The sequence below is a fragment of the Camelus dromedarius genome, chromosome X (assembly GCF_036321535.1).
Source record: "Camelus dromedarius isolate mCamDro1 chromosome X, mCamDro1.pat, whole genome shotgun sequence".
NCBI classification, from domain to species: domain Eukaryota; kingdom Metazoa; phylum Chordata; class Mammalia; order Artiodactyla; family Camelidae; genus Camelus; species Camelus dromedarius.
Window position 1 is genome coordinate 48877434 of NC_087472.1, and position 22197 is coordinate 48899630.

The following is a 22197-nucleotide window of genomic DNA, read 5'->3' on the forward strand; positions in this document are numbered from 1 at the left end:
CTGGAAAGTAGTCATAGGTGTACAGCGACCTAGTGAATGCCTGATCAAGAAAAAAACAACATTTAAAATGGTAGACAATTTTGTGGCATTTTTACTACTCCTTGCTCCACCCTCCCTCAGTAACAGGGTGATTTTGGTCTTGATGAGATGGCTACCCAGTTCCCACTTCACTCCCTCAAAATGAAGGGAATGGAGCATATCTAATTTTCGACATTCTAAGGTATCTAGGAGCTTCCTCAAGAACTTATCTCTATTTTTCCTACGAGGGAACTCGGGGAAGGATAAGTGGCATATCTTAGAACTCAGGCGGGCAGGCTGGGAGAAGTAGTGGAAAGTGACTGGCACTGCTGAGAAATACTGCATGGAAGACATTCCCACCAATTTCCCCAGCCACACAGTTCCCCGGCCCAGAGACAATCAGTGAGTGTCTTATGTACTGCCCTGCCTTTAAAGAAAGTCTTTAAACCCAAATACTTAATTACTTCTATCTTCTCATAACTCACCACTTTATAAGAAGGAAGTGGATATGTTCTGGTGGGTTAATGGGGTTCTGTAGCATCTTAGAAACAATTAAAAATTCACCTGTATTCAGAGCTTTTAAGCATCTGCCTTCCTCCTTCTTTTAGGGTTTAGTTGGCTCCTTTCAGGCATGCCCACTTTCTCCAAATCAAAATCCTAACCACATATTTTAGCAGAATTAGTGAAAAACACTAAAATTCATATGAAATCTTAAGGATCATGAATAGCCAAAATAGTGCTGATAACAAAGAACCAAATGGGAAGATTCATACTTCCTGATATCAAAACTTATTACAAAAATACATTAATCAAAACAGTATGATACTCAATGACAGATCACCTCACATTCATTAAGATGGCCACTATCAAAAAACAATAACAACAAATAACAATGGTGGCAAAGATATGGAGAAATTGGAACTGTTGTTGGAAATGTAAAATGGTACAGCTGCTATGGAAAGCAGCATGGTGATTCCTCAAAAAATTAAAATAGAATTATCTTATGATCCAACAATCCCACTTCTTAGTATGTATCCAAAAGAATTGAAAAAAGATCTTGGTGAGATATTTGTACATCTATGTTCACTGTGGTCTTATTCACAGTAGTTAAGAAATAGAAACAACATAAATGCCCACTGATAGATGAATGGATAAATCAACTGTGGTATATGCATACAATGGAATAGCAATCAGCATTAAAGAAAAAGGAAATCCTATCACATGCTACAACGTGGATGAACCTTGGTGACATTAGGCTAAGTGAAATAAGCCAGTCACAAAAAGACAAATACTTCATGATTTCACTTATATGAACTATCTAAAGTAGTCAACCTCTTAGAAACTGGAAGAATTGTCGTTGACAGGGCTGGAGGTAGGCGAAAATAAGGAGTTGTTTTTTAATGAGTTATGCATGACAAAAATGTTCTAGGGATATGCTGCACACCAATGTACAGATAATTAATACTATACACTTAAATGTAAAGATATGTGAACACATGCAACCATAGTTAATACTATATACTTAAAAATGGTTAAGATGATAAATTTCATGTTACATTTTTTGTCACGCACACACACACACAAAAAGGTGTGGTACTGACATAAACACAAATATAATCCATGGAATAGAATAGAGGGGCCAGAAATAAATCCTCTTATATATGATCAAATAATTTCAGTAAATATGCTAAGACCATTTAATAGGCGAACAGGCTGTCTTTTCAACAAATGATTTTGGGAAAACTGAATATTCCCATAAAACAGAGTCAAGTTGGACCCTTACATTATACCATACACAAAAATTAACTAGAACTATATATATATAAGACCTAAATGCATGAGCTAAAACACTACCACTCTTAGAAGAAAAAATGAGGGAAAACTTCATGACATTAGATTAAGTAATGATTTCTTGGACACAACACCAAAAGCATAGGCAACAAGAGGAAAAATAGGTAAACTTGACTTCATCAAATTTAAAAGCATTTGTGACTATCAAGAGCTGATCAAGAGCCTGAAAAGGTCATCCACAGTATAGCAGAAAATATTTGCAGATTATAAACCTGAAAAGGGATTAACATTCAGAACATGTAAAAACTCCTAAAATTCAACAATAACAACAAAAACAGCAAACCCAAATAACCCAAATAAAAAATGGGCAAAGATCTTGTATAGACATTTCTCTAAGGAAGATGTACAAATGAGGACTCATCACATGAAAAGTTGCTTAACATCACTAATTATCAGGAAACACAAATCCAAACCATAATGAGATACCACTTCACACCTACGAGGATGGAAGTAATCAAAAAAATTGTGAAAAAAACAAGTATTGTTGAGGATGTAGAGAAATTTGAATATTCATACCCTGTTGGTGTGAAGGTAAAATAGTGCAGCCACTGTGGAAAATGGTTTGACATTTCCCCAAAAAGCTGGGTATAGAATTACTCTATAACCTTATATTTTACTTAATAATATGTGGGCCAAAGTTCACTATTTTTGTCTGTGTGAAAAATTCAAATATATCTACTAATAAGGTACACAAACCAATATGTGAGTAGTAAGGTTGCAGGATACAAGAATAATACAAAAAATCAATTGCACTTTGTACAGTAGCAATCAGTAATCAGAAACAAAATTAAAATTAATGTCATTTACAATAGTATCAAAATATAAAAGACTGAAGAATAAATTTAATAAAAGATGTGAAAGAAATGTATACTAAATATGCAATACTGAATGAAATATACACTGAATATATGTATATATAATATATATGTTACTGAAATATATATAATAGTTATGTGTATGTACATCTTACATATATATGCAATTATTGAGAGAAAACAAAGAAGAATTAAATGATTGTGGTTGAAAGTCTACCTTGTTAAGCTGTAAGTTTCCCCAAACTGATCTACAGAATCACATACTTCCAATCAAAATACTAGCACATTTTTGTAAAAATGTCCAAACTTTTCTAAATTTTGTTTGAAGTTCAAAGAACTGATTATAGTCAAAATGATTTTGAAAATGGAGAAAAAAGTTGAAATATCTGTACTATCTGACTTTAAGACATAATAAAACTGTGCTAATCATGACTGTGTTATTGAAATGGTATTAGATATATAGACAATGACACAGAATGAAATCCAGATATAGATTTATACTTATATGACCTGTCAATTTTTGACAAATTATTAAGGTATTTCGATGGATAAAGGATAATATTTCACAGATGGGATAGGAAATATTAGATATTTACATGAAAATATAATAAAACCTTGACCCTTACCTCATATTGTGTAAAAATTAACTAGTAATGATCATAGACCTAAATGTTAGAGACAAAATTAAAAAGAAAACATTTAAAATAAAACATAAAGCACTATATGCAATAGCCAAGACATGGAAACAGCCTAAATGTCCATTGACAGAGGACTGGACAAAGAAGTTGTGGTATATTTATACAATGGAATACCACTCAGCCACAAAAATGAATAAAATAATGCCATTTTCAGCAACATGGATGGACCTGAAGATCATCTGAGTGAAATAAGCCAGAGAAAGTGAAGTAAGCCAGTTCTAAGTGAAGTAAGAGAGAGAAAGAAAAATACCATATGGTATCACTCATATGTGGAATCCAAAAAAAAACAAAAAAGAGGACACTAATGGACTCATCTACAAAAAAAAAAAAACCAGACTCACAGACATAGTAAACGATCTTATGGTTACTAGGGGGAAAGGGGGTGGGAAGGGATAAATTTGGGAGATTGAGATTTGCAAATGTTAACTACTATATATAAAAATAGATGAAAAGGCAAGTTTCTTCTTTATAGCACAGGGAACTATATTCAATATCTTTTAATAACATTTAATGAAAAAGAATATGAAAACAAATATGTGTATATATATCCATCACTGGGACATTATGCTGTACAGCAGAAACTGACACATTGTAACTGACTATACTTCAATTAAAAAAGAAAAGAAAAATAGAAAAATTTTAGTGACCTTATATTAAGTGAACATTTCTTAAAATATACATAAAATAATCAGTTATACATAAAAAGAGAGTTTATGAAAATTATGAAAATTAAAAACTTTGCTCTTCCTATGTCACTGTTAAGAAAATGAAAATCCATGCTACAGTCTGGGAGAAAAATATTTTAAAACATGTATCGCATAAAGGACTTTTATCCAGAGTATGTAAAGAACTTTTAAAACTAAATAAAACAAACAACTCATTTTTTTTAAGTGGACAAAAACATTTGAACAGACACTTCACCATAGAAGATGTATAAATAGCTAATAATCATTAGCTGTCAGTGAGATACAACTAAAAAACACAATGAGATATCAGTTCACACCACTAGGGTAGCTCATAATGAAAAAGAGAAAATAAGTGTTGGTAAGGATGTGGAGAAATTGGAACTCTCAGACACTGTTGCGTTTGTCAGCTCCTCAAAATGTTAAAAACAGAGTTGCCCTATGACCCAGCAATTAAACTCCTGGGTATACAAAGAAGAAGGTCACACATGAATGTGCAAGTCATTCAACCACTGTGAGACTCAGTTTCCAAAACAATATTACTTCTTAAGATTTTTGTGAAGGTTTAGTGAAATAACTAATATAAATAAAGTTTGTAAATCAGACAGAGAAAGACAAATACCATATGATCTCTCTTACATGTGGAATCTAAAAAACAAAAACAAAACAAAAAATAAACTCATAGATACAGAGAACAGACTGGTGGTTTGCAGAGGCCAGAGAAAGGGGGGGGGATTGGGTGAAGGGGGCCAAAAGGTAAAAAGAAACAAAGAGAGAAAGAAAGAAAAGAGGGAAGGAAGGAAGGAAGGAAGTTAGTTGAATTATGACACCTTGAGGCCAGGGCCATTGGGATAAGAAATGCAGACTGAGGCTGGTGGTCTGTGCCCCTGGGCTGGTGGCAGGAGATTCTGGGCTGGTTAGCCTCCTGCTCCCAGATCCCAGCCTTGGGCATTTACTTGGAGCTTGGCACTGGGGACAACCGACCAGGGATCCCTCTTGAGTGGCCCCCTTTGCTTTTCCTGTGTGGCAGAGAAATGTGTCTGATGTCCCTGGACCAGGTGACTGTCTCTGTGGCAAGCTGGCCTCAGGGACAGGCTAGACACAGCCTCAGCTGTAAGCCGGTAGGGCCCATAAAGAAGCCAGGCTCTAAGGAAGCCCAGAGTTACAACCAAGCTTTCTCTCATTGAGTGCAGTGTGTTTTCTACCCCCTGTGCTAGCCATGTCACCCTTTGCTCAGAGATGCTCATCACAGGATTTAGAAGGGTAGGGAAAAAGCACTCTTCCAAGCCTGAGATTGAGACGCTGTCTAGTGCCACAGCCAGAGCAGCTCATGGTCATAATGCAGCCAGGGAACCTGGCTCTCAGGCCCCTGGCTTTCTCAGGAATACGAGGAAAGTCCTCTGTTGGGAGACTCGGACTGTGCAATAACAGAATCTGGAGTCCTTGGAGAGACTCTGTAATCCTTTATTGAAAAAAAAATAAAAATAAGAAAAAGTTCCTGGCTCAATGCTTGATACTTGGTAATTTCTCAACCAATTTTCCTCATTATATTCTATGTTGAAAGCCTTTACATTTTTTTTTTTAATGGAACCAATTCAAACTTTTTAAGATCAGGCAATTTTAATACTTACCCAAATCTTCAATAACTAAATCTAAGTCTTGCTTCACAGACTGACACCAATTTCTTAGATAATTCTTCAATGGATCTTAATTCACTTGACATATCCTGGGAGTTTCTTATGTTGTCAAATCCAAATCAAAGGATTTTGCTGTTGCATTAGGTTTATGAATGTTTGACCTCTGTATATGTTTTCATCCAGGTGTCCTTTTGCTCCCTTTGGACTCTGCTACATTACAATTCAGGAGCAGAAGGCTTTAGATTTCAGTTTCATTTTCACTTACAAAATAGGATTTTTTAATGCAAAAAGAAAAAAAAAATCCTATATGTTTGTCATGGGCAAAAATTTAAGAGTGAAGATTCATTTCTAAAAATAGAATGAACCAAGTGAGGCAACTTAGCTGACCTTAGAAAGCAGTGCCTTATGTTCATCTTGTGCTATCTGTCCACTAACAGATGTATCCCATTAAGATGTAAAGTGAAGTAGAAAAAGAGTAGGAGGAAAAACTGCAGAAGCCATTTAACAGAAGAGGCAGAAACTCCTAGTGGCCAAGCTTAAGGAAAAACAAATATAGTGGCACTTAAATTATACAAAAGTTGTATTGCAGCAGCAGGTTTTGCACCCAAATTAGCATAATGGACCTTAACAAAACACAGCAGCTATTTTATAAATGAAATAAAAGCCAGCCATACACACCTCTACTGCTGATGGCTCTTAAAAGCTGATATATGAGTGAAAGATGGTCAGCTTTAACATGGTTTTTTTTTTGTTTGTTTGTTTCACAAATGAGAGCATTGAGTGCAACAATTCACATATGCATACTAATGTTCATTTCACAGAGCTAAGTTGTTCTTTCACACAATCAAATATTAGAAGCTTTTGTTATTTAGTCGTTTAATCCTCAAAGAAACAAAGGACAATTGATTTCAGAGTTTAGACAAATGGTTTTAGCCAATGGTTTCTTTTCATGTTTGGATCTTGGTATGAACTATATAATTAACTGAGTTATTGTTCTAGAAATCTAAAAATGCACAATACTTTAAAAAAATCTTTAGTTTTTTATGCAAATCAATGATTAAGATTGCTGTTATACCCTGAAGCATTCCTACCCCCAGGATTTTCTTTTCTCTCTTCAGCAAAATGTGTCCAACCTGTGCCCAATTAATCCAAAATCTCTGATTCCCTAGTATGAATGCTAATGCTTCATTATATCTAACATGTGACATTTGTATTTTTAACAGAAACCTCTGCAGATAGAGGCCTAGTCAAAATAGAGATTCCAGTATTGGGGATCTTGGAATGTCCCTTTGAGATGTTGGAATGACCCTTTCTAGGTCCCTTTCTCCAGGACTTACAGTAACAATTATTCAACTTATGCCACACAACTGTCCTCAACAGTAGGAGTAGTCAGGCGGATTCATGCTATGCAGAGAGATGGTCTAGCCCCATATCTATGCCTTATTTTTAGACTATTTTTTAAAGGTTGTTTGAAGAATACTGAGGCTCAACAGAGCAACAATAACGCTATTTATTGATCTATGCTTAATCTTAAAAGTGTAAAATAATCTTCACAAACTGATATTAAAATGTCTTAATGTTTTCATCGATTGTGACAAATGTAATTCTAGGTCTTTTGTGGTTCCATACAAAATTTACTATGATTTGTTCTAGTTCTGTGAAATATGTCCTGGGTAATTTGATAGGGATTGCATTAAATCTGTAGATTGCCTTGGGCAGTATGACCATTTTAACAGTATTGATTCTTCCAGTCGAGGAGCATGGGATATCTTTCCATTTTTTTAAGTCTTCTTTAATTTCCTTCATCAGTGTTTTATAAAGCATTACTGAAGAAAAAGAAAGAGGCTGGAGGAATAACTCTCCCAGGCTTCAGACAATACTACAGAGCTACAGTCATCAACACAGCATGGTACTGGTACAAAAACAGACATATAGACCAATGGAACAGAATAGAGAGCCCAGAAATGAACCCACAAACTTTTGGTCAACTCATCTTCGACAAAGGAGGCAAGAATATACAATGGAATAAAGACAGTCTTTTCAGCAAATGGTGTTGGGAAAACTGGACAGCAGTATGTAAATCAATGAAGCTAGAACACTCCCTTACACCATACACAAAAATAAACTCAAAATGGATCAAAGACTTAAACATAAGACACATGCAATAAACCTCCTAGAAGAAAATATAGGCAAAACATTACCTGACATTCATCTCAAAAATGTTCTCCTACGACAGTCTACCCAAGCAATAGAAATAAAAGCAAAAATAAACAAATGGAACCTAATGAAACTTACAAGCTTCTGCACAGCAAAGGAAACCATAAATAAAACAAAACAACAACCTATGGAATGGGAGAAAATTTTTGCAAGTGAAACCTACAAAAGCTTGTTCTCCAGAATATATAAGCAGCTCATATGACTTAATAAGATAAAAAACAAACAACCCAATCCAAAAAGGGGCAAAAAACCTAAACAAGCAATTCTCCAAGGAAGACATACAAATGATCAGTAAGCACATGAAAAGATGCTCAATATCACTAATTATCAGAGAAATGCAAATTAAGACTACAGTGAGGTATCACCTCACACCAGTCAGAATGGCCATCATTCAAAAGTCCACAAACGACAAATGCTGGAGAGGGTGTGGAGAAAAGGGAACCCTCCTACACTGCTGGTGGGAATGCAGTTTGGTGCAGCCACTGTGGAAAACAGTATGGAGATTCCTCAAAAGACTAGGAATAGACTTACCATATGATCCAGCAATCCTACTCCTGGGGATATATCCAGAGAGAACTCTAATTCGAAAAGATACCTGCACCCCAATGTTCATAGCAGCACTATTTACAATAGCCAAGACATGGAAACAGCCTAAACGTCCATCGACAGATGACTGGATAAAGAAGAGGTGGTATATTTATACAATGGAATACTATTCAGCCATAAAAACAGACAACATAACGCCATTTGCAGCAACATGGATGTTCCTGGAGAATGTCATTCTAAGTGAAGTAAGCCAGAAAGAGAAGGAAAAATACCATATGAGATCACTCATATGCGGAATCTAAAAATAAATAAATAAATAAATAAATAAATAAATAATCAAACAAGCAAACAAGCAAACAAATAAACAAAACAGAAACAGACTCATAGAAATAGAATACAGACTTGTGGTTGCTAAGGGGGATGGGGGGTGGGAAAGGACAGACTGGGATTTCAAAATGTAGAATAGATAAACAAGATTGTACTGTGTAGCACAGGGAAATATATACAGGATCTTGTGTTGGCTCACAGCAAAAGAGAATGTGACAATGAATGTATGTATATTCATGTATAACTGAAAATTATGCTCTACACTGGAATTTGACACAACATTGTAAAATTACTATAACTCAATTAAAAAAATGTTAAAAAAGAAAGGATTGTGACAAATGTACCACTCTCGTGGAAAATGTTGGCAATAGGGGAGATTTTGCATGCATGGGCATAGGGGGTATATAAGAAATCTTTGTACTTTCCTCATAACTTTGCTGTAAGCCTTAAACTACTCTAAAAATATGAAGTCTTAAAAGGTTTTGATATCCCAAGTTCAGAGTATTGAAGAGTTGTTTCCTGCAATCAGTAAAGCCAGTGCAGATAAATGGATACAGACTTTTAAATCTGTATTAGTTTTCTATTGCTTGCAACAAGCTATTAAAAATCTAGTGGCTAAAAACAACACAGATTTATTATGTCACTATTTCTTTGGGCCAGAAGCCTAGGGACAGCTTAACTTTTCTCTGCTTAGGGTCTCATAAGATTACATTCAAAATATCAATTGGGCTGTGTTCTTATCTAGAGCTCAGGGCCCCTTTCCAAGCTCATTCAGATTATTGGCAGAACTCAGTTTCTTGCAGTTGTAGGATCAAGAGTCTTAGCTCCTAATTGCTTCCCTTTCCATGGAAAATTCACAGCATGGTTGTTCACTTTTTCATGGCCAGGCAGATATCTTTACAACCGTATTTTTCTCTCATGTTCACTGTGTATTTTTTTTTAGGTTCAATATTCTTTTCAGCTGAGCTAAAGAAAATGTCAAAGATAATATTGAAAAATGGGAGTTATCTCTTTTGTCAAGTTCCTTTTGTGACTAAAACCACTGACCTGTGGTGTTTCAATATATCTTTTCTTAATGACCTCATAGGACACCAGGATAAGACACAAAAGGTCCATGGGCAGCTCAGTGCCAGAGGAGTTTCACCACAGGGGGGAAAGGAGAACAGGAGAACTGTGGCAAGGCTCACTGCTGTGGATGTTTGCAGCCTTTGATAGTGAAGTCTCCTACAGTCAATACCAGTGCTTAGCCCAGATGACAGAGCTGCCTGGTTTCCCCTCTGCTGAATTTACTCCACCAAGCTAGAGTTGTTGCTGTGATGAGGCCTCCTCCCAGGCGCTCCAGTCAGTGCTGCACAACCCATTCTCTGGGATCTGGGTGTCACAGTACCTCTCTCTATATATGGGAATGCAGCTGCATTTGAGCCCTGCCTTCTGCCCCAGGTTGTGGCTTTGTCCCACCACTACTGGGAAATCCCCCACTGACCTGAGCCTTGTGCCCTGGGTCACAAGTCATGACTTGACAGTCATTACTGGGGCTCCATTGCCACTACCTTGAGCCCTGCCTCACCTGAGTTCAAGTTCATGGCTCTGATCCTTCATTGCTTGGCTGCACTGCCTCTCTGAACTTCACTCCCTAGGTTCCAAAACATGGCTTTAATGGGCCACCACTGGGGACATGTTGTTGCTATCCTGTGAATGCCCCTGGGGGTCAGGCTTGGGACTTTGGCCCACCATCCCCAGGCTGTGCTGCCATTGCACCCTAGGTCCAAATTGCTGCTACATCCACTACCCTGGCCGAGTCACCCAGTGATCCCCAGAGTCTTAGATGGATTCCACAGATCTTCACATGACTGCACCTTAGACACTGGTGCCATCACTGCAGAAAGTGAGCTTGGATCTAAGAATAAAAACACCATGGTAGTTTCATGAGCACCTGATCTTATGATCTTGGCTCCACTGCTTCTCTGTGTGCCAGCACAGCAGACCAGGTGCCAAGAGGGATCCATTTGCCTAGAACTTCCTCCCTTGAGCAAAAAAAAAAGAACAGGAAAGACCTTAGCAGCCTTTGCCTCCAAGGATTCCAATAGCTCTAGCCACTATTGCTACCCTCAGCATCTCTATACTCTCACATTGTGGGAGTCCCTGAAGGAGAAGAGAGAGAGAAAGACACAGGAAACTTAAATAAATAATGGCTGGAAAATTCTCAAACCTAGAGAGTGATACATGGCCATCCAGGTACATGAAGCTCCCAAGCAGATACAACCTGAAGTGACTTTAACAGAGACACATTATAATCAAGCTCTCAAAATCAAAGACAAAAGGAGAATTTTGAAAGTAGCTAGAGAAAAAGAAAGATCCATCACATACAAGATAATCCTGATAAGACTGTCAGTAGATTTCTCAGCATAAAACTTACAGACAGGAGAGAGTGGAATGATACATTCAAAGTGCTCAAAGAAAAAAACAATCAATCAAGAATAATTTACTTGGCAATGTTGTCCTTCAGAAATGAAAGAGAGAGAGTTTCCTGACAAACAAAAGCTAAGAGAATTTATCACTGCTAGACCTGCCCATAAATGCTAAAGGAAGTTTTTCAAGCTGAAATGAAGTATTTCTAATTAGTAACATGAAAAATATATGAAAATATAAAATTCATTGATGATGAGAATTTCAGGATTCACTCCCTTAACTTTCAAAGAGTTCTTATCACAAAGAAAATGATATTTTTCTTTTTTTTTGTACCTGTATGAAGTGAATTGATGGATTTTGTTCATTCTTCTCCCTGTTTTGGCTTAGAAACTCATCCCACGTAAGCTTTACGGTCGCCTGGTTTCTAACAGGAAGTGCAGGCACCAGGTAATATTTGAGAACTCTGAACTGTATACCCAGGAGTAGGGTCTGTGAAGAACCATCCCCTGTGTCACTAGTGCCAGAGCCCTTGGGAACCCAGATTTCAGCCCTGCTTCACTACAGTAGCACTTTTAATTTCCTTCATGAACTTTTATTTTGCATTCATAACTTGACTAACTGGCACAAAGGCCTAACTTTCAGCCTGTCTCAGCTTTCGACACTCCTTCCTTACTAAGCTTAATTACTTCTAAATTTTGATTTAAGGTGCGAGATGTGTTACTCTTCTTTTCACTTGAACCCTTAGAGGCCATTGTAGGATTAATAATTGGCCTAATTTCCGTATTGCTATGTCTCAGGGAGTAGGGTGTTTGAGTAGAGGGAGATTGATGGTGGAAGCACCAGTTAGTGGAACAGTCAGACATACAACTTTATTGATTTAAGTTTGCTGTCTTGCATAGATGTGGTTCATGATGCCCCAAAACAATTATAATAGTAACATCAAAGATCACTGGTTACCAGTAATATAAAGTTTGAAATATTAAGAGAATTAACAAAATGTGACACAGAAACAAATGCTGTTGAAAAAATAATGCTACTAGACTTGCTCAATACAGGGTTGCCACAAATCTTCAATTTGTAAAACAAACAAAAAACAGTAACTGCAATGCACAGTAAAGCGAAGCTCAGTTAAAACAAGGTATACCTGAATCCAGTCCTGTTGCACTGTTTATATTCTTGACTAAAATAGAAAATAGGGTCTTGTAATTCTGGAAGACTTTGGTGTAAGAAAGTACTCTTTGTGATCTAAGTGAATGTAACACATAAGACAAATGCGAAATAAGACATTGAAGACAATTTTTTTAACAAAACATCTCGCAGCTTTGTCATTTCAAGAACTCTAGTGTTTCAACTATTGGAGGACACAATAATATCTATCTATGATAGTTATAAGAACTGTTTACACATATTTCAATATTATTCTTTCTGAGGCAGTTAAACTTCCCTTCCCCCTTTGAAGTTAAGTGAGATCATATTACTTGTTTTGGCCAAGAAACTTAATAAAAATAGCCTATATCTTTTCTCTGCAGAAGCTTTCTGACTCAATGTATAATTCTGTACAATCCCTTCCCTTTGCTATGATGATTGTAAAAGTGACTCTTAAGATGAAACTTCTGTCATACTGGAGCTCTAATTAACTATAATGAGCTACTTTGAATATGTAACATGAATTATAAATACTTTTATGGTGTTAAGCAACTGAAATGTTGAGGCCATTTGTTATTGTAGCATAATCTAGTGCTTTATTAAATAAGGAGGCCATTAGACTGAGGTTGCTATAATGCTGTGGCAGCCTATGTAAGCAAACCAAAATCTAAGCCTGTAAATGCCTCAAGGTTACAAAATTAAAACCTAAGGACAACCAGTCACAAACAGCCAACTAGGTTTTAAACTGTAGCCAATCAATTATTTCCTTACTTTGCTTCTGCCTCTTCTGTATAAAAGTTTCTCCCTGAGACTCTGCCAATGCAACAGCTCCTAACTACTTCTGCTTTGGTGCTGCCTGATTTGAATCAATTTTTGCCCAAATAAACTCTTAAAATTTTAATATGCCTCAGTTTATGTTTTAACACTAAATTATCTTAATTGATATGCTAGTAAATGTCAAATGACAGATAGTTTTGTTTTGTAGTCACAATAGGGCCCAGTAGATCCTTAATAGAAAGTACAATACCTAGAAACACTCAAAGTAGGAGAATTATTTATGAGCATATGTGAAATGCATTCTAGGTACTCCACAAAACATAGAACGTAATAATGCTTGAGATTTTGTAGGGAGCTGAATATCTTTCTTCATGTAGGGACAGTAACCAGGGGAATTTGAGTTATTAGTAAAATTTGGTTTTACTTAATCTGGTGCTCTCTGGGGAAAGCTTGATTTATGTATTTTTACATAATTTCAAAACTATGTGTTGTTGATTGTTTTTTCTTTTATAGGTTTAAAAATCTTTACTATTAACATTTACATTTTACTTTGCTTTAGATGTATTTTTATAGGTCTGTTTTCAAATTTTGGTAATTAAATATGAAATGATTTTAATGTTTATTTGAGGGAATCCAATATATTTATACTCTTTGTTGTAATTGATAGTTTGGTCCTACTTCTGTCATCATGTTTTGTGTTTTCTAATTAATTATATTTCTTTGATATTTTCTTTTTTTTTGCTATACAGACTGTGTATTGTTTGCTTCTTTTTCCTTTGTAATGTTTTGAAATGCAATAATTTCTTAAAATTCTACTGGGAGTTTCATTAAAACTTTACCCAAATACTTTGAATTATATTTTGATTATTGAAGCCAGTAATAACAGTACAATAAGGGATGACATTTTTTGTTCTAGGGAAAACATGAAGAAATCCAGGATTCTCATCAATTTCAGATGTTTTAACCCAGGCAAGTAGACTAGGGAAAAAGAAACACAAAGTCTAACCAAACAAGTAAATGGGGTGTGGATTACAGAATTTTTTGAGGAAAGAATTTAGAAGTAAAAGGATTATAGGGAAAATAAGAGCAGAAATCAAAGGAGTAGGAAACAAACAATAGAACAAAAACCCCAAAATGTGGTACTTTGAATGGAAAGATTGATAGTATAGCAAAACTGTTAGAAAAAGAGAAAATATAAAAATTAAAAATATCAGGAATGAAAATTCATTTTGCAAAATTTAATATTCATTGTTTTAAAAAGAATACCCAGTATCAAGAAAGAAAAAGATTCATTGACCACTTACTATAGAGATCAAAATTCATTAAACTTTGCCCAAATGGATCTTACAATTAAGTTGAGATGAGAGATAATAAACAGATAAGCAAAGAATGTGTGTGTATATATATATATATATATATACACACACAATTAAAATGTTACAAATAAAATAAAACTAAATAATGGAATTCAATTTTCTAATAGTGGTGTGGTGATGATTTTCAAGTAAATGGTGAGGAAAGACATTAAATAAGTGACATCTGAGCAGAGATCTGAAGTAAAAAGGGCAAATCTGAGACTACCTGAAAGAAGGTTGCTCCATGCAGAGGGAAAACCAAGTGTAAAGACCTTAATATAGAAATAAGCCTGGAATGGTCTAGGAATAAAAAGAAGTTCAGTGTGGCCATAGCACAGGTCTGAAAACTTTCTCACTAAAAGGATAGTTAATAAATATTTTAGGCTTGCAAGGCAAGAGGCAAAATTCCACCAACGGTTTATACTAAAAAGCTAAGGTATTTGTTTTATAGTTGTTTTACCTTTTGAATTAAAATATATAAAACAGATTGTAGGCTTTATTTAATCCATGGGATACAGTTTGCTGACTCTTTGGTTATAACATAATGAGTAAAGATGAGATAAATAAGAGTTGAAGTTGTATATTGGATAATATCAGGTAAAAATCTTTCTTTTTTAACCTCTGGAAAACATTTAAATGCAACATAGTTTAAAAAAGCCATGAAAGCTTATTTTTCAGTGAAAGTAGAACACAGTTGTAATCTGAGCACTCTGATACATATGAATGAGCTATCAAAAGCAGCTAAGATTGAACAGAAACCAGATAGAAGAAAAGAAAAGAAGTACTGCACTTATTAAAAAGGGCAGGGATTTCACATATGAAAAATCATGAGGAAACATAAAGGGTGTTAATTTAGATTAAATAGCGGAATGTACCTTAAGGTAAAAACAGTCTATTCTTTGGGACAAAACTCGTAGGAGCTGAGTTATATAAGACTGAGGGCAAAACCAGAGGAGGAAAGGATACATAAAGAATTAAACACAGATGAGGCATTTTTACAGGAAGGAAAAAAAAAGCTACCTTGGCCCTTCCCTCCCAAAGAAATTCCTGCTAATGCCTGGTTAAAGACAATACAATTAATTCCATTATGCATTAAAAAATAAATCAAGAAATGGCTTGGAAAATTGAGGCTGAAGGATTGCTAATGATCAGTGAATATTTTAACTAAAAACTAAGTAAAACAGATGTGGACATTGAGATAACAAAATAATATGCAAATTTGTGTACCCTAATAATACAGAAATGACACAACTAATGAAAAATGGAAAGGAAACGGGGGAAATGAGGGATTATATTACCTGATGACTTTATCTGTAAAAGTCAATCAATAGATATACTTTAATGTGGACAAATTAAATACTGGAAATTTTAGCATATTTAGGTGTACAAAGGTAAATGGTAAGAAATACATGACTCACTAAAACTGAATGGTGAAGGGCAGAGAGTGAAGTAAGAATATGAGAAAACATGTCACTACAATTAGGAAACCAAGAAATACTATCTGAAGAAACAGAGGACTAATAGAATTATACAGAGTTGTAATGATGAAGATAACCACTAAATAAAATATCCAAAATGAAGATTAAACATTAAGAAATAAAAGGTAGAACAGGCCACAGAAAGCATGTTAAATAACACTGAGAAGACAAATTACAAAAAAATTCATCCATCTTGGTCCTCCCCTTAAAAACTACCTTTATATGTTTAAAAACCTCAATAAATTCAAATTGTAGAAATAATGCAGACAATATATTTTAATCACACTTGCATTAATGTTAGGAATTTTTAAAATTAGAAAGCCAAATTCATTTTTCCTCATCCAACATAAACATTATTCTGTACTATAAACAAGTAAGAAGCTGAACTAAGTGAAAATCAACACTATTCTCAGATCATCAGAGAACTGTGGCTACCTTAAAACTCAGGGTAAACTGCTACCTTAAAACTGGAATGATGGGCTCATCCAGGGAAGCACAACCTACCAAAGCAGAACGTTATGAGCATAAATCTCTGTGAGAACCAGAACCAGGTTCCTTTAACCTAGTATATCATGCCCAGCTTTCACCAAGAAATTACAAGGCATACTAAAGACAAAAAATATGGTTTTTAAGAGAGAGAGTGCAAACATCAGAACCTGACTCAGATATAATAGTAATGTTGGTATTAACAGACAGGAAATTAAAAACAATGAAAATTAATAGGTGAAGGACTCTAATGGAAAAAGCAGATGGCATGTAAGAATAGATGAGGATGTAAGGAGAGAGATAAAAATACTAAGAAAAAATTAAAAGAAAAGCTAGAAAAAAAGCACTGTGATGGAAATGAATAACGCCTTTGATGGGCTCATTAGTAGACTGGACATGGCTGAGGAAAGAATCTTAGAGCTTGAGAATATGTCAATAGAAACTTCCAAAACTGAAAAGCAAAGAGAAAAAGACTGAAAAAATGAAACAAAATATAAAGGAATCATGAAACAATTACAAAAGGTATAACATGTGTAATGGGAATACCAGTAGGAGAAGAAAGAGACAAAGGAACAGAAAAAAATGTTAGAAGACATAATGACTAATAATTTCTCAAAAATAATATCATACACCAAACCACAGATCCAGGAGGCTCAGAGAACATCAAGCAGAATAAATGCCAAAAAAACTACATGTTGGCATATCATATTCAAACTACAGAACATCAAAAAGAAAATATCTTGAAAGAAGCCAAAGGGAGGAATTACATCAGACTTCTCAGAAAATGTGCAAGCAAGAAGAGAATGGAATGCAATGTTTAGTGATGAGAAAATTAAAAAAAGAAACATAAACCTAGAACTCTGTATCCTGTTAAATTGTCCTCCATAAGAAGAAATAGAGACTTTCTCAGACAAAAAAAATATGAGAGAAGTTTTTGCTAGCAGACTGGTCTTAACAAGAAATATTAAAAGAAGCTCTTCAGGGAGAAGTAAAATAATATATATCAGATCTACTTAATGAAAGTATTATGGACTAAATGTTTGTGTATTCCTCAAATTCAAATGTTCAAGCCCTATCCCACAATGTGATGGTATTAGGAAGTGGGCCTTTGGGAAGTAATTAGGATTAAAGGAGGTCATGATGGTGGAGCCCTCATGAATGCAATTAGTGCCTTTATGAGTCACAAGAGAATCTGCTTTCTCTGCTCTGCTTTTTGCCATTTGAGGCTACAATTAGAAGTCACCATCTCTGTAACAGTGAGAGAAATTTCTAATTTTATCAAGTCACCAGCTTATGGCATTTTTCTTATAGTAGTCTGAGCTAACTAATAAGAAAGGAAGAGCATTAGAGAAGGTAAAATTAAAAATGAAGGTAAAATTAAAACTTTTATTTTTTCTTATTCTTAAATGATATTATAGACAACATGTTCTTTAAAATGATACCAACAATAAATTTAATAATTGTAACTTATGAATAAATGAAATAAATAACAGCAAAGTTACAAGGGATAGGGGAAGAATGAGGAATATTTTGTAATTATAAGGTACTTGCACTATCTTTGAAGTGGTATAGTGTTATTTAAAAGTGAAGACTAGGATTTGTTGTAAATTGCAAACTCTAGGGCAGCCACTAAAAATAAGTTATAAAAATAAATGTATATGGTTTAAGAAAAGGAAAATTGAATCATATAAAATGCTCAATTAAAACTACAGAAAGCAGAAAGAGCAGATGACAAGAATAGAAACAAAAAGGACAATAAATAAAAAACAGTAGCAAACACAGTAGATATTAATGCATATCAATATCACATTATCAATCATCATCATCAATATCAATAATCACATTAAAATTCAATGATCTCATACATCAATTAAAAGATAGATTGTCAGAATGAATCAAAAAGCAAGAACCAGCTCTGTTTTCTAAAAGAGGCACACTTTAACTATAAGGACACATATTGATTAAAAGTAAGAGGATGGAAAAGATATTCCATGCTGACACTAATCAAAAGGTAGCTACAGTAGCTATATTGCAAACATAGCAGATTTTAGAGCAAGGACATTTATCAAAGATAAAAATGGGCATTACACAAGTACCAACAATTTCAATGTTACCCAGGACCAGGTTAGAAATGCTAAATTTTTGACCACATCCTATTATACTGAATCTGAATCTGTATAATAACCATATCCCACAGCTCGCTAAAGCTTAATAAGTATTAGGCCACATGAAATAATGATGTAATTTCAAAACAAAACTCCCCTGGCTCCAATGCTAGAAAGCTAGAAGTTAGTGCAAAATCAGAAAATACAGTTTCTTTCACAGAAGAATTAAGGATACAATGTCTAAAATAACTCTTCAGTCACGCTAAAATTCAAATTCTTCATTTGCTCACGAGCCACTTAATGTGATTTTTTTTCATTTTCTAGATTTTTGAAATATTATATTTATCTAAATTGGTCTTGGTAAAATTTTATATAACCTAATGCATAAAAGATGTTGCAGCATATTTGATCAAAATTTTGCAGGATGCTCTTAACATGAAGGCAAATGGCATTTATTTTGATGCAAATTTCCACTTAGAATTTTTGGAATCCACATATTATGGCTTAAAAGTAAGTAAAATGTGTTTATTATGAAAATCTAATAATGTTCCATCTCTCTTAGAGATGAGGTATAATCATATATCCATTTTGGAGCTTACTTCCCCTGCTGATTAAAAACAGAACAAAAAAATATAGAATCTACAAAGGTACTTATGGCAAGCATTCTTGACACATGAAAATGGTCAATGTTCTTTAAGGAGTAGGTGTATTTCTATAAGTTTGAAAGCTTGTTATACTTCTTTTTCTATGTTATGAATAAAAATAGTCCCTAACAAATATTATCTTTATATTGATATTTCTTCTTACAATTCCAGCAAAATAAGTATTTATCTTATAGAGGTATAATTGACTTATAATGCTGTATAAGTTTAAAATGTGTAACATGTTGATTTCATGCAACTATGTTGCAATATGATTACCATGGAAGCATTATTTTTTTGTGAAATAATTAAGATCTAGTCTCTTTGTAAACTTGAATTATATTATACAATATTATTGAGTATAATTGCTATTGTGTACATTAGATCTTCAGAAATTATCCATCTTCTACTTGCACGTTTGTACCTTTTAACAACATCTTCCATATTCCTCCACCCTCCAGGCCCTGGTAACCACTATTCTACTCTGTTTCTATGTTTGATTTTTTAAAATTCCACATGTATAAGTAATATTATGTGGTGTTTATCTTTCTCTGTCTGACTTATTTCACTTAGCATAATATCCTCAAGTTCCATCCATGTTATTGCAAATGACAAGATTTCCTTATTTCTCACGGCTGAATAATATTCAAATATTCATGTATATATATATTTGAAACACTTGGTAGTTCACATATTTTGGCTTTGTGAATAATACTGCAGTAAACAGGAGATTGCAGATATCACTACCCTGTTTTTATTTCCTTTGGATATATGCCCAGAAGTGGCATTGTCAGATTGTATAGTAGTTTGATTTCTATTTTTTTGAGTAACCTCCATGCTGTTTTCCATAGTGACTGTGTCAATTTACATTCCTACCAATAGTGCACCAAGTGTTTCTTTTCTCCCCAGGCTTGCAAACACTTTTATGACTTATCTTCTTGATGGTAGTCATTCTAACAGATGTGAGGTGATATCTTATAGTGCCTTTGATTTGCATTTCTTTGATGGTTAGTGACGTTGAGCATCTTTTAATGCACTTCTTGGCCATTTGTATGTCTTCTTTGGAAAAATGTCTATTTAATTCCTCTGCCAATTTTTTAATGAGATGGCTTATTTTTGTTTGTTTTTATTGAATTGTTTAAGTTTGATGTAGTCCCACTTACTGAGTTTTGATTTTGTTGCTTGTACTTTTGGTGTCATATCCAAGAAATCATTGCCAAGACCAATGTGAAGGAGCTTCTTCCCCATGTTTTCTTGTAGGAGTTTTACAGCATTTAGTTCTGATATTAGGTCTTTAATCAATTCAGAGTTCATTTTTGTGAATAGTGCAATTTAGGGGTGAATCTTATTTTTGTGCATATTGTTATCCAGTTTTCCCAGCACCATTTGTTGAAGAGACTATCCATTCCCCATTGAGTATTCTTGGCCCCATTGTCAAAAATTAGTTCACTGTGTCGGGGGGACTTATTCTTGAAAAAAAATCCTTCTCTGAATATAAAGTACAAAGACTTTCCTTACTTCAGCAATATGAGATCTTCAAGTAGTTCTGCTATAGTAAAAAGTTAAGGTGACTGTAAAAGTAGATATTTGTAATAAAATTTGTAAAAATAAACATATTTCTTCAATCCACAGTTTTTAGAATAAAGTAATAGAAGAGCTTGTAAAGAATATGTTTGAATTAGTGAAGGATATAATGTGAGGTTGACTATTTGCCTACAAGCTTGCTTTGACAGGAAAAACAATATTGTACGTTGTTTATACTACAGAAAGTAGTATATTTTTTTCTTATCAAAAAAAACCCACAGTCTTAATTCTTTTAATAAAAATCCCAAATTAATTTCACTTTTTGATGTGCAATTATAATTCTAGATGTTTTTAATATTAGAATTGCAATGGCACAAAAACCTATTTTAAGATTATTTGGCAAGTTGCCCTGTGCTCAGGAACAACTCCTTTCCTTTAAAACAAATTTTTAAACCTTTGTTGCACTTATTCAAATACAGTATCTTACTTCAAACAACTAGTTCATAATATAATCAGCAGGATAGTTAATGAAAGCAATGCAATGAAAGCATAAAAGTTAACAGCATAAACAGAAACCACAAATGTTTATAAATTCCTACTTTTCATCTCCAACGTGTAAACTATAAACTATACACTGACTATGACATGAAGTTTTACTGGAGTACCTAATACTTTCTTTTCTATTGAAATATAGTTAATCAACAGTATTGCATTAGTTTCAAGTATGCAATAAAGTGATTCAGATATATATATATATATGTATATATATATGTATATATATATATATATATATATATATATATATATATATATAAAATACATATGTATAATTTTTCAGGTTATTGTCCATTATAAATTAGTACAAGATATTGAATACACTTCCTTGTAATATACAGTAAATCTCTGTTGCTTATCTATTTTATATATAGCAGTGTGTATCGGTTAATCCCATACTCCTAATTCATCCCTTCCCCCACTTTTCCATTTGGTAACCATAAGTTTGTTTTCTATGTCTGTGAGTCTGTTTCTGTTGTGTTAATAAGTTCATTCGTGTTTTTATTTTTTAGATTCCACATATAAGTAATATTGTGGGATATTTGTGTTTCTCTTTCTGACTTACTTCATTTAGTATGATAATCTCTAGATCCATCCATTTTGCTGCAAATGGCAGTATTTCATTCATCTTTATGCTAATACTCTAGCTAATAACTTTCTTTTATCCAACATTATAGTATACTGTTCAAGTCACATTTCACTATGATAAAATTACATAGCCTAAACTCACAAATATATTTTGAGAAATTATTACTAAATTTTAAGTTCTCCTGAGGCAGACATGAAACTGATCAGTAGCATATATATTCTTCAAAGAAAAGCAATATTGTATAATTGAAAGAGCACTTGACTAAGAATGAGATAAAGCATATTCTGCTACCAAGATCATCACTAGCCAGCTGTGATAACTTAGACAAATCATCTTATCT